Raw genomic sequence first — 15,226 nt, 5'->3', positions numbered from 1 at the left:
CTCTGAAGAGCTGAGCTTCACAGGACAGAATGAATAAGGAAATAACTGTATGTTTTACTTAATCCAATGATGAGCTAATTCCATATGCCATTTTGGACTGAATCTTATCCTTAAGAGGTTACTACCTTCAAAAATACAGTGGGATTCACAAAAAACTGCCTTGGAGACCTTTTCTAACTTGTGATGCTTGGAATGTTAGGCACCCATAAAAGGAGGACACCCCCAGGGTAACCCTATGATTTCATCACAAGGAGCAAAAGAATATGTGCATCCTTAGAACCCACAGCTTCAAACGACAACGATTTTGGACCTCCTGTTGTTTGCTTAGCAGCATCACAAGCAAGCTGCCTTCTGAGGAAATGGGTGACTGGTTTGAGTCACTTTTAAAGAAGTCTTCTCTGATGGACATATTCATTGTAGAGGAGAAACATACTGCTTCCATTGTCTTAGAGCTGTTGTTGTAGCATGTTGTGAGTTCTTCAAGAACATGGGTACCTAGAACTTGGCAGGTGAGGCAAGCAGGAAATAAGTGGTTTGGGAATCTGAGCAGGGCTCCAGAAACTCCTTTGAAAGACTGTAAGCTCATCTCCTGATGAAGGGCATCTGCCCTCTGAAGAGACTTGAGGTGTAGCATTCCTGAAACGTTTTGGTGGAGATATATTGTTTTTAGACATTTATGGGATGCAGTCTAACAGAGGACAGAGTGACCATCTTTCCCACCCATTCTTCTCTAAAATATGTTGGACTAGTTTATGGCATATAATTTTAGGCTTTCACCTAAGAAGGACAGTAAAAGACTGCCAGTACTTTCTCCCTGCTACTTTCCTCTGTAGTGCTGACATTTAAAAGAAATTTAGAAGATGACAACACTACAGGGTCTTCATGTTCTTTTTCTGTGTACTACTGAAAATATTGTGAACTCCTGTTCCAAGGTACAACAAGATAATAGTTAATTATTTTTATAATTATACATATTATGATATTAGAATTATCATTACTATGGTGTAATTTAAGGCACACTGAATTGTGCATCTCTGTGACTGTGGTGAATAAGTGCCTCAATGAAGCTGGCTGTGTTGATCCTGGCCAGTGCTTCTCAATTTCCCCTCCTTGTTGTGCCAATGACGCACCACTGTCCAGACTCATTTTAATCTTCAGAGTTTGCCGTGCTCCCAAAAGTTGTATCAGTTCACGGACTGTTCTGCATAGTATTTTCTTTGTGCAAATGCTCACACTCTGCTCTCATAGCTCTCATTTTCAACTCTCAAGACCTCTTTTTAATATGTCATACTTTTTGTACCTTGCTTTCTGATGGTGCTTTAAATAGTTCTTCATCAACTGATTACCCAGTGGCTGGGCCGGCTACTAGTTTAATTTCTCTAATGACTGAATTATTTTAAAACTGGAATCAATGCACAGAATATAATCCGTGGTTTGATAGTCTTTACTTGTGACTGGAAAACTATATCTGACCATAGCTGATAGAGATTTCTCCATCCAGCTCTTTTCTGCAACATTTTAAGGAAGAAACCCACATGTTTGGATGTTTCTATGTTCCAAAGCACTGCAGTTTTTTAAGATACTTAGATGATCTAAATCAGTGGTGTCTAAAGTGGGCCCACATGAGATGATCTAATGGGGTGCCAGAAGGAAATACTAGAACTTCAGTAATGTATGTATACAACTGATAAAATAAATATTTGTATGCTAGGCGTGTGTGCTCAAAAATGCTTTAATAATGGGGATGCACAAAAAAAAGTGAAGTTGTAGGAATCTTTTTATGTCACACAGAAATCTAAGTAATTGCTGTGCCCTGACAAATTTATCAGTGGAGACCACTGATCTAAGTTATGCTAGGTTTCTTTTGTTGTTGTGGTTTTGTTGTTTTTTTTTTTTTTTTTTTTTTTTTTTTTTTTTTTTTTATGCAATAAGAGGATAGATTATTTACTTTACTTGGCCATGTATCTTCCTCTCAATTATTTTCCTGAGAAAAAATAATCCTGATTTCTTTTTTTTTTTTTTTTTTTTTCGTTTCCTTCCTACATTTGAATAGGAGTCAGATAGGGTCATTCAGACTGCAGGAAATTTCTGCCCAGTCTAGTACTTTATTTTATGTATCTAACAATTAAAACCTAATTGTTGCCCTAATTTGCCTTGTTGGATTTCTCTGTATTTTTGAGCATCTTCTAAGCAAATACCAAACCGTGGTTGTGTTGTGGTCCTGATACAGGGAATCTGAAAAGTGACCAGTTCGTATTCCTGGAGAATCAACAAATGTGTTTTAATTTTTCACAAAAGAGATGAGCATTTGGAGAAGGATGTTCTAGCTGCAATGCTGCTCGGTGGAGAGGTCGGAGGGGTGAGGTAGCAGAGAAACTGCAACATGGAAGCAGGTGAATCTGCAGCACCTGTTTTTTCAATGCAGGTGAGCAGTGTCCTTGTTCACATAATGCTCATGGTGGTGGCAACATTCTTTTGTCTGCGTAGCTGTACAGAGCCTGTTAAGCTACCCAGCTCTACCCCTGGACAGAGTGTGCCTTTCTTAGTACCTTTCCTTATGCCTGATTGTAATTGTAAACTGGGTTTTTAAACTGATACGAGGACGTATGTCATACAAAATATAAATTCGTCAGGGCACAGCAATCACTTGGATTTCTGTGTGACATAAAAGCATTCCTACAACTTCACTTGGAGCAGGTCACCTTTCTATCTTTTCAATGCTTTTGAGCAAATTTGGATCTGTGGATTATAATTTGCTTACCACAAAAATGCAAATATTTGGCAGGATATTACAATAGTGGTCTATGAATGCCCTCATTAGGTCTAAGGAAGAGCACCCACACCCCCCCCCCCCCTCCACTACCCCCCAAGACCAGCACAAGTTTAACTCTCTCCTCATAGGAGTTTTCAGGACAATACTATTTTTGTTTTCAGCTTCCTCAGAAAAATGTCTTCTCTCCCTTCCCTGTACCCCAATACTTTCATATAGTGTTCTTTGGGAACACCATAAATATTAGAGTATTGTGTCATAACCAACCTACAGTAAATTTCCTCAGATAATGAAAATTGGTGAGAATTTCAGAGAATGAATTGGTGGAACCATAAAAGAAATTTACCTTTTTAAGCTGCTTAGATCCTTCGTACAGAAGAGCCCAAGGAATTCTTATGCCTTGAAGCTAAGACTGGATCAAGGACATAGAAAGGAATAAACTTTACATCTGGTGCAATATGAAGACTCATGAAGTGCTAGCAACATTGTAATGAATGGGTTTACAAACCTGGTTTACATTTAGGTTTAGGGTATTGGGTGTAAAGAAGCCAAAATTATTTTTCGACAAGTATGGAACATTTTAAAGGATGGAATTTTAAGGGCATAACTGAAACTTGCATATGAGGACAAAAATGTTCCTCAGAACAGGAAAAGACAGCATACTGCCAGCTTCAGATGACTAGAGCTAATATGAGGCATTACTCAGAGTTACTGGTCTTTGAAAATTTGCTTCCTGTTTAATTTTTTAACAGACCTTAACTGAGCATTAGGGTTTATGCTCACTTTTCACTGAAAGATGCCTTTTGTAGGAAAACTGATTGATAGCCCCTGGTTCTAATATTTATTTATATCATTGTATTGTTTTATAGCATTACTTAATTGTGTATTATATGTTATTTATAGTTTTATTTGGATTTCATGGCTACATGTGGATACCTAACAGGCCATGCAATTTGTGACTATAGGAAATAATAATCATGACTTAAAAGAAGACTATTAAATACAGTTTGATTTCAAAGGAAAATAAACACACTACAATAAATATATTCAGATGCTTTAGATGGACATACATTTAAATAGAAGGGCAGATGTTCCATTCTGATATACCCTTCGTCTTTTTAACATCTTTGCACTGAGGAGAGACTACCTCTGAGTACTGGAAGCTTAAAAGCAATTTGTTTGGTCTTTGGTTCAGTTCTCAAAGGTGTCCACAAATACCTGCATGCCTGCAAAACTGGATAAAAATGGATCAGTACACAAATAACTTCTTTCTGCAAATTCAGTGGGTTTTATGTTAAAATGTTCTTCTGGGGCAGTAAGGATTGACTGAAAATTTTGTCTATATTATGTAAAGCATATCACTTCAGACTGCACAAGTTGCTTGGTGAAGCATCCAAGCCTCCCATCTAGCTAAAATTCTAACATACTTCTGGGATCCTGCTTATTTTCTGGATTTTTTAGATGTTCAGTGGCCGTGGAATATGGAGTTATGGTATTTCAGTGTGCTGTAGCGCATGAATGTCCATGAATAGGCATCGTGGCAGTTACTGCAATTTAAGGTGATGTAAAGACACTGCTCTGTATTCACAGGTACTCATTAGCAGAATTTCATTGACTGATAACACCAAATTTCTATGTATCACTAGATTTGCAAGCACACCAGAAATCTCAAATATCTCCATTGTATCCCCTCGTAATTCTGCTGTAAGTCACACAGAGGTTAACAATGCATCCCAAGAGAAGCCAGCTGTCTGATGCATAGACAGTCTGAGACAGTCTTTAAGGAACATGCTTTGGCAAAGTTCCTGTAAGCTCCACCCTGAACAGAAGCCTAATGTGTCCTTCAATGTGTCCAAGTTGCAACACCTAGAGATCCATTTACCTAAAATTCTTTAAATCTTTTGAACATCTTGATTTAAGTGACTTTTGAGAAGTGTGTAGCAACTCAAGAAAACCAAGATGCACATTGGTCTGATTTCCATAATGACTTGTTTCATGTAGTGGCTTCTGCAAAGGGATTAATTGCATGCCAACCCTGTATTCTTGCTGTAGCAGCCTTAGATGATGTTTCCTCAATTTGTGAATGTGAAAACGTTAATGAAAAACTTTCTCTCATTAGCCATTTGCATCAGACTCTTTTCAGAACTGTCCATGTTCTTGTTTTGGCAAGTCTTTAAATTCTCTGTAACACTGTATTTTAAAAGCCTTGTGAACAAATACAGGTAATTTTGATTAAGATAGTAGTATTCATGTTTCATATCCAGAAGTAAGATATGTTTGGAAAAAAACATGCTGCCAACTGCTAAGAATGAAGTTTGAAACATAAAGAATATGCAGAATTACCAACTCTGAGAAAGCATTTACTTCGTCGCCCTCCAGAGTCACCACAAGCCTTTATGTTACCTGTTTATTCATTTCTCAGCCCTTGAAGATTGTCTGTGCATTCCTGACCCATTTTCAGATACCTGATACCCCAGTTTCTACAGTTTCTAGCTTCTGCTTGTCCCTTTGATAGTGTTAATAAAAAAAAATTAAAAAAACAGAGAGAGAGAGGGAGGGAGAATTAATTTATAAAAGAATAAGGGTAGTGTTTACCTAGAATATAGAATAATGGTGATACAGAAAGGAATGCAGATGGCAGCAGGTAGAACTGTCTATACAGGTGCACTTGCCAGACTATCTTGCCATTTTGGGTAATGTTGCATGCTATTTTAACCTGAATTAAAATGAAAAAAATCCAATTATTGTAACATTGATTTACTATATTGATACATAAAACAGGTAGCATTTTTCTTGCTGATCTCATTACATTTGCTGCTTCTTTTATAAAGCTCCCACTCTTAGCAGAAGGCGCATTTCTCTCCTGGGATGAAGAGGGCCTGCTATACTGGGATCAAAGTGGGAATTACGCTGAACCTTTCTAGAAATCAGATCAATACCTAAGTGTGGATTTATGTACAAACTTTCAAACATACTTATCTAATAGACTAGGACAAGAGCATATGTGGTGACAGTGGAAGAATCAAAGGATCCTTGGTGCCCTGCCATTTGTTTAATCCTTTGGAGACTACATCAGTGCTCACAGTACTCTCCTTGTTAAATATTAGCCCAGCCTGCCAAGCTAGTTCACAGACTCAGTTAAACCTGTTTCTAGACATACAGCCTGAGAAGCAAAGTTACTGATGTGAATGTCTCCCCATGGCACCTGATTACTTTTGCTCCTGTGCTGATAGGTGGGATAGGCCAGTTTACTTTGTTTCCTTCATGATCTGGAGGTTGAAGGCTGCAGAGGCAGGGAGAATCTCCACTGAGAGTGGGTCCTCAATGTGACAGTATTAAGGAGATTTCCAGGTCTATCATGAGCAACTCCAGGGGATACCTTCCTAGACACTTTGGCTTCATTTATTGAGGCTCACCAGTGCTCTTGCAAACTCAGTCACCATAGGTCTGAAAATCCCTATAATAGTCCTTTAATAAAAGATGCATTAAAAAAATACAGTACTATACAATATGATACAACACAATACCATATGATACAGCACAATACAGTCCAACACAATGCAGTAGAGTATAATAAAATAATGTTATTAACATTTCTTAATCTGGGAAAATACATTTCTGTGTGGCATAGAAATTCTAAGGAAGTATTAATTCTTTCTTGCTTCTTTCTCCAGTATGCCTAAGCATGCTGCATATCATATATATCTTTTCATCCTGTTAGATTTTCAGTATCTGGGCTTTATTTATTTGTTTTAAACTCTTTTTAATTTTTAGCATTATTCTTTCTGATAGGTTTCCATTGATAACCTTTCTATTATCCTCAGGTTTCAATATCACATTTTTTTCTTAAATCTCACAGTTTATGACTAAGGCAGATTTTAAAGTTAGGTAGTCATGGGGGAGTTACAAAAGGTGTTCATATTGGACTGAATTCTTGGAGCTTTGGATTCTCAGTTCAGTAGAATTTAAATCCAGAATTGTCCATCCAATTCTGTGTCCTCATGGTCACAGTAGTGGTATTTCCAGGACATTTGCAAAAGATATTTTCTCTATCATCAAAACCCCACCAGAAAGAAGCTGTGCAAGGTTCTTTTGTACATGTTGAAGAAAGCCTTTTTTAAGTGTGTTCCAAAGATTCACATGTAAGGGAAACTAATTATTTTTTTTTCCTGAAAAGAAATGCAGTGGCCAGCAGATACCTTTTTTAAGTGGTCAGGTTTTAAGAAGTAATTGACTATCACCTCATTAGCTTGATCTTGTCCCTTCTTTCCCATGAGTCAGACTGTGATAGATGAGTAATGTGATGGCTGACTTTCACAATTAAAACACAAATATCATGTATATGTGTTCAGAGAAGTTTTCTAGACTTATGTTTTACCCCCTTTACGTTGTTGTCAGGGGGTGGTCTGGGTTTGGGACATTTGGGAGGGTCTGCTTATTACTATGGCAGCGCCTGACCTCCAGTCAAGATTTAAGGAAGTGAACTCCACCGCTGGACAGTGAGGAAGGAGTCAATGGACAGAACTTTGGGAGGGGCAGAAAGGCTAAAAGGCAAAACCTCCGTGGTGTGGATGAGCATGTGGTGGGAAAAATCCTCTACTAGCGCCGAAATATTTTCTGTATTCAGTCTTCTGTTGTACTTCTCATAAGGTTTTAATAAACCTTTTACATTTTTTTGAAGTTAGTAGCATTTATCACTAAACTATTTGTTGGAGGAGGTGTAGGTTTTGTTTTTAGACAAGTTAAGGGAGTGCACAGTCTAAAGTGAATTACCTACCCCGTAGTTTAGCCAATCCCTTTCCACCGATAAGGGGAATGAAATGTGAGTAGATGTAAGTGACAAAAGAACAGTTTACAAAACCCCCTCAGAACAACAGCAGGTGGAAAACATCAGTGACTGACACTAGTTGCTAAGGTGCAGAAACCTCAGTGACCCCGGGCGCAGAGTGACACTGGGCTGGCAGAGCGGCCCCACTGCCGCGGCCGTGGGGGACGGAGGGAGGCGGCGGCAGCCCTGCCCTGCCCTCCCCGTCCGTCTGTCTGGCGGCAGCGGCTCTGTCTGCGAGGGCTGCTGGCGGCTCTGGCGGTGGTACTCGCTGAAGGGCCGGAACTCATGGAGCGATGATGTCCTGCTGTCGGCAGCAGAGAGTGAGCAGCCGGCTTGGGCAAGTCAAGCTGTGTCTCGCCTCCTGCTCCTGTGCTCCATAGCTATCAATGCTGCTGCTCACAGGGGTGTGGTGCGGGGGCAAAAACAAGCACTGAAAATGGGACCCTCTGGCCGTTACTGCTGCAAATTCACTCTGAAACAGTTTTTGATTGTGAAATGCAGCTTCTTGGGTTGCTGCTGCTGCCAGTAGAGCCAAGAGGCAAGAAGCGAGAGAGGCAAGAGAGAGCCTAAGAATGAAGCCAGCAAACAGGAGAGCTTAGCTTGGGCGGCTCTGACTTGTGTAAGGGACCAGCACACCCCTCTGCTGCCCGGTGGTTTAATTTCGGGCTGCAGGGTTTTGAGGAGACAGTAACAATTTTGAGCACAGGTAGATAAGGAGTACAATAATATTGTATTGCTTTGGTTACCCCAAACTTTGGTTACACCAAAAATGGTAACCCAAGTGGGGGTTTATCTCACCTATTCAACTTCACTTGATTTATGACTTCAACATTTGAAAAGCACAACAGAGCATAATTACACCTAAGAGTGTAGTTTAATATTGAAAACATTTATTTCCTTTGTTCAAAGGAGCTAGCTTTTGCAAGACAGAAGCAATATACCTATGAGCTGTGTTTTGACAAAAAATGATTACTGCAGCTCATAAAACACAAAGCTAAGATATGGCAGAGCTTAATGAAGTCTGATTTCACTGGCAAAAAACTAATAATCTGAATTTATATTTGTGTAATCTTTGGCTGAGTGTTTGTTTGTTTGTTTGTTTGTTTGTTTGTTTTAACCGGTAGCTTTATATTTGGGAAATTTCCCTCTCCCAGTGCACAGAAAGTCATGCACACAGCCAGTGGGTATTTAAATAGACATTCTGTTAATTATGTTTCGTAGGTACAACTGCTAATTTTGAAACCTCATTTTTTAAATGCCTCTTGGCCAAATTAGGAATTAGATAATTGTGATGCAAGTTTATTCAACAGATACATCTTGATGTTATCTCTGACTGAGTCAGTGCTACAGACTCTTCTTTTAATGCCAAAACTGTGTTTTTGTACCTGTGGCTTTGTTCATCTGTAGAAGAAAGAGGAAAGCAGATTTATTTTACTAATACCAGAAATATTTTGGTGGAACAGGAGTGATTTTTCAGTACACTATAGCAGACTTGCTATTATTATACTTTTTTTCTCTGGCAAAGACAGAGCTACCTGTTTGCAGACTTAACTGTAGCTCTGGCATCTTGTAATCTGTTTTGATTCACTTGGCAATCTCAAACTTCTTCCCGTATCCTCTGAAAATTAAGAAACCATTTGGGATCAAAAATGCTTTTCTAATGTCAATGAAAAAATGCAATCTTTGACAAAAAAGAGAGTTGAGAGTGGATGTGTAGGATGAGGTCATGGGGAGAAGGAACATCATACAGGGAACCAGGCATCTGTGTGCTACAGAGGCAGTGCAGTGCATGAAGGCAGACTGGGAATCTGTCAGTGAATGCACTAATTAAACATCTCTACTCGCCTAAATTCCAGCTAACAGGTCACAGGAATGTTTCTGTTTCTTCCACAGGACTGTTTGTCAAGTACAAACTGGAACAATGCCAAGGCATGGGATTCAACCTGGCATTCCACATCGCTGGGGGTATAACATGCATAGCCGAGTTAGTTGACCTGCATACTCAGCAATATTGGAGCCATATTGAGAAAAGTGGAATTGAAGCCGGTTCTTAATAGGATCAAAGCCAGGGGTGAGGAAATTGGTGCGCTTAAGGAATTGGCTGAGTTACTCAAGGAACCAAAAGAAACATAACTGATTGTCATCAGTCTCAAAATGATGACCTCAAAGTAGTTAAAATTATGTAGCTGAGAATAAGGAATAGTTATAAAAGGTGACAGCCAACAGAGGAGCACAATTAGCCCTAATATATTATAACATATTTTACTCACGTCCTTTGATTATGAAACTCTAACTGTTTGTAATGGAACAAAATGTAAACAATATGAACATTGCATACCTGCAATTAGGACAACAGAATGAGGCCAAAGATGGAAAACTATAGTAGTTACTTAAGCCTAACCCGAATCTTGTAGAAATACCTGTGGATCATACCAAATACTAGTTTTTCTCTTTTGGGGAAGCTGGTTTTATGGCAAATAGATAATCAAGATGAATATTTCTTCCCAAGGAAAGTACCAAGGATGCACAGGTGAGAGAGCATAGAAAATGGTTTCAGGGTATCAGGACAATTGAACCATGAAGAGATGATAGTTTGCAAGAAGAGATTATAGTTTGCATTTTTCCATTCTCTGTTTCTCTTTGCTATTCTTTGGGAAAAAATACCAGTGTTTTTTTGTTAATATAGAAAAGAGCGTGTTTACCCTCTAGACTTCAGGCTGTCTATCCCAGAACATTTCAAATGTAGTCTAAGTGTCATTAGTGATAAAATTCCAAAATATTATGAAATAATGAAACTGGTAATGAGAGGAAAATACAAAAATCTATGGAAATTCTGCCTAAAGATTTTCTTGTGTCTTGCTTGTTGTTTCAGCCTCTCTCAGGAATTCACCTGGAAACTATTGATGAATTTTCAGTCATGATACCTCACCATGTCCTGCAGACAGACACTTAGAAAGTTTTGTGTCTGAACATTGGGTATTAATCCCTTCCCTCTGCACAGCAAAATTAACCTAGGTGTTATGTGCAATTTTATTGGCTTCTACTACCAAATAAGGTTCTGTGAATTTGCTGTGTGGCAGAGGGACAGGAGAGAGTGTCCAGGCCTTTCATTGGGTATGGATAAGCCCTGATGTGAGCCAGGACACAAGCAGAGGGTGCCCATGGGTGGTTAAGCTGTGAGTTAAGCAGTTCAGAGCAGCCTTTTGGTGACTACCTTCTGGAGATCTGATTTATACTACCAGCAAGACAGTATTATAGGAGCAGGAGGGAAGGTTCTGAACTGTTCTTCCTCTGTGTTTGCTCAACGGCGCAATAGGAAAATCTTAATCGTGTTTGTTTACCCACAGCCTAACCAGCTTAGCTGGCTTTGTTTCAGTTTAGACGTCAGTGGTCTTGCAAACTGTACTGACTGAGCTACACTGAGTAGAAAATAATCTTGTTTTAGGTTTCTAGCCTGGGCCTAGATTTTTATAAGTCTAGTGCACAGGCAGTAGCAATGTGATAAGTTAGGAGAAGTTTTAAAGATTATACCAGTGGTATTTCTGTGGAGATTCTGAGAATGGCCCGAGTGACTTGTGACCTCTCTATTTGGAAGTATATCAGAAGTTTTTCATTGATGTTTTATCATGGGATTTTCTAAGATATCTCTCCCATAAGCTTTGCTGCAAACAGGAGCATGGAAAGGCTGTGGTGAGGTACAGCATGGCTCTGTTGTCTCTTTCACACGGTGGCTGGGGCCTGCCTAGGATTCTTGCCCACTAGCATGTGGTGACCAGAGCATTGCTTTCCCATTTTCTTTTTTTCTCATCCTCCCACAAAGGATGCATGCCTCCACAGTACAGGGTCATGATGATTCTGTCCCTCTACCCCTCCTGTGACACACAAATCGCAACAACCCTGCAATTTAACTCACACATTTCATTCATGTCATTAGGAAGGCTTTCTACTTGGTCTTTAGAGCAGCCCTGCAGCCATTAGAAGATATATTGGAAAAAATTTTAAAGGCCCCACCTAAAAAAGGTGTCATAGCTTATGGCTTTCAAAACTCAGCCTGGCACATCCACTGCTGAACTGATTTATTTTACCATTCTCTCTATAAAGAGAGAACTAGCACACACTCAAGCCCACCTCTGATTTTTGCTTTTCTCCAATTGCCTTGGTGCTGCCTTTAAATATCCAGGAATGAGTGAACATTTCTAGCTTGACTTCTGGCTGAGCAGAAGAATGTGAGTGCACTGATTTTTGCTTTCCAGCTTGCAGCTGTCTTGTAGCAGTGCTAGTGTGTGCTCTAGGAAAAAAGCAGACAAAGAATTGGCTTGTCTGCATGCTGCTGTCTTGTGTCCAGATTTGGGCAGGAGGGTGGTGGAAGGGTTTCTATGCTTTTGGCTCTCATTCCCCCTTTGTGCAAGGACTCTTTGCATTTCAACTGTAAAATTTGTCATTCTTATAAGTGCTTGTGCCAAACCAATGGTAACATTAGGGAGGTTACAGTCATGAACCCTGGCTTTTATTAAAGGATTTGAATGGATTGCTGGCTGCTTACAGGCTCAAAACTGCAGAAAATAGGAATGGAGAGCCCATGGGCTGTATTTGTATACATTTATGTGGCATCTTACCTGGTGCCAGCATCTGGACATTCTGCATGCTCCTATTCCTCTCAAAATTTCAAATAAAAATTATTATTTCTTAATAACAATTTTCTTATTCAAAATTTATTATTTATTATTCAAAATATTTCTTATGGTGTAGGCAGTGGATTTTATATTTTTTGATTAATTTCTCCTCCTTGTATCTTAACCATGGTTTATACTTTAGAGGAAAGAAGCGACTCATTCTCTTGGGTCTAAAATACCTGTTGGGAAAGCTTTTTGTGATCCCTTCCTTTGGTGTTCTTTAGCTATGGATATCAAGGCCCATCCCCATCCCACTGTAGTACAATTAATTATTTCTTATTTTAACTCTGGCATGTAAAAATCCCTCTCTCTTTTCTTTCCTGTGGTCAGGGTAGTGTGAAATTACATCACATTAACAGGGTACCAAGGTGCATAGATGGGGCACAAGGAAAGCCAACCTGTTGTAAGGTAGTTAAGGGCTGACAAAAGGTCCAAGTGAGGCTGGGGTCACACCCTGTCAATTGAAGGAGCTACCTGGCAGCTCAGAGGAACTGGTGGTAGAAATAATCCTGAGGACAATTTTTCTAGAAAACACAGCATTATAAAAGTGCACATTTAACTGAGTCCCTAAAGGGTGAAATGATAAGAACAAAACAGCTGCAAAGGTTTATATTAATCTTTGATGTACTGTCTTATTGCAACATGTGGCATATGTAAAAGTTTTCTTAAGAAAGGATGTTCTTTGATGTTTGATCTTTGTATGCTTTCAAGCCTAATCAACAAGAAGGGAGATTTAATCTGTGAAACAGATAGCAGCTAACAAGCAAACTCTAAATGATGCCCATGTACCAGAAAAATAAATCCTTGTTTAAGTTTAGGGCATGACATGCTTCAGTGATCTCAGATCTAGGAGGAGGTTTAACATGGTTTGGGAAGAAACGATGTTCGCTGATATTGGACACAAAGAATGCAGAATTTATGTGACATCTGGTAGAACTCCCAAGATAAGGGAGAAACTAATAAAGCCAGCTCAGCAACTGTGCTGAAATTAGCTCTGACTGGGTAAAAGGTAATTCCTGCAGGGGAACCTGAGACCACCAGCTCAGACCACAAACCCAAGAAGCCCACTGACTCAAGAGAAGAGAAAGAATGAGCAGACAGACTAATTAGCATGAGAAGCAAGAGAATCATTACCCAGTAGAAAATAGTACATTAATTAATAAGAACTATGTAACAAATATGTATTGTGGCATTGTGGCAAATGAACACTAATTCCTTTGTTTACTAAAAATGTATCAATACTAGACAGCTTTAATAGGTGAAATGCTTGATTTGCGGAATGCCACGAGGCATCCAGGCTTGTGCAGCCTTGAAGTAAACAATCAATGCCCCTCTAGAGTGTGTAAGTATTGGCTTGTTGCACACCAGATAATGAATCAGTTTCTTTCGCACAACAGTCTGTTAGTAAACAGTCTGTTGTCACCGAGTCACTGTACATGACTGCATGTCAAACAATGACTTTTTCTTTCCCTTTTTTTTTTAAAGCTTATATTAATGATTTTCACTATATAGTACCACTTACATTACTGAAAGTACAATTTTAGATAAAGTCTTACAGCATGTTGTAACTTTAGGGATCACAAGACCATTAATCCATACATCATTTCATGTCTGATACAATTTCTTACTGATTAGAGAATTAACTGGGCCTGTCTGTTAGTGTTTATCACCCACTGAAGAATCTTAGCATTTGCTAATAGCAATTTTGATTTTTCTGAAAATTATCTGTGCACCATCTTCATCAATGTCCCTTTGCTCAGGAGGTCCAGCATTACACAGATCTTTTTCATCTGCTTTTTCTAAGGTCACATGAGCACTTCTTCATTTTCACACTTTTTCAGTTCCAGTAGATGGTGAAAGAAGAGCTGGAGATGTGGCCCATGAATATATGTTTAGATGGTGTGTCGCAAAGAATTGCATGTCTTTAGATTAGCAGATTGTTTTTGCTGAGCCTTGTGCATGCTCACCTTTTCAGAAAGGAGAAAAGCTCTGTGAGGAACTTCTGCTGCTGTTGAGTGATAATGGCTTCATTCATCAGCTCAGCAGAAGTTTGCAAGACAAGGCAAGAGGTCACAGGAGATGTTTTTGTACTGAAAATGCTGTGGTTTCAAGTAGCAATGATTAGCAGTGGTTAGGTTTTCAACTTAAGGACAGAGAGTTAAGATGTTTTCTTGTAAGAAGGTTTTGTGGTTATTTTATGACTTTCAAAAGTGAGATCTAATTATTGTACCTTTCCATGGTCACTGTAACAAAAGCACTTTGCTCATCTTTAGGAACAGGGAGATTTCATTGAACTTTAAACTTTGCTGAGTCATGTCAGTTTTTGATGTCTTTTATTTTTTTATTTTCCCCAGCTAAAATCAATTAGAATATTTTAAAAAATAATATTTTTCAAGGTTTTCCTTGAAGCCCAGGTTTTACAAAACATTATCTTTTCCATAACCAGAAACAAAGCTTTTCATAAAGCTTTGTTAAGTGAATACTTTGTAGCCCAGAAGTTTCTGAGAAAGAAATATCAACTTTGTGGAATGTAGTGTTGGAAAGTCAAAGTTGCTAGGGTAGCCTTAGTTCAGGCCCTTTGAGGTATTAAGCCAGCTTTATGATGCCAGCTTTAATTACATTGCTGCATACATTTTTTGCTATTTAAAATGTCATCTACTGTCATGCTAATGTTAATAAACCTTCCAGTGTTTGATTTTAGTGGTCCCTTACCCTCCAACTCTGGCTGCTCTAGATCCCAGGAATTCTCTACGGGCTTCCACTGTGATTGATGGGCTGTAAGCTCCCTTTGAGCTTATCAAAAATAGTGTTCCTTGCGAATTCTGCTGCCTAACCAACTGCTGCTTCTAACACCTTGGAATGTTATGTACTATTTGCCTGCATGAAACAATATTATATTTACTGGACTTCTGAGGAAAATTCCGACCCAGGTTATGGCCAAGGGGAGGACTGACA

The sequence above is a fragment of the Ammospiza caudacuta genome, chromosome Z (genome assembly GCF_027887145.1).
Source record: "Ammospiza caudacuta isolate bAmmCau1 chromosome Z, bAmmCau1.pri, whole genome shotgun sequence".
NCBI lineage: Eukaryota > Metazoa > Chordata > Aves > Passeriformes > Passerellidae > Ammospiza > Ammospiza caudacuta.
This window is presented reverse-complemented; position numbering follows the sequence as displayed.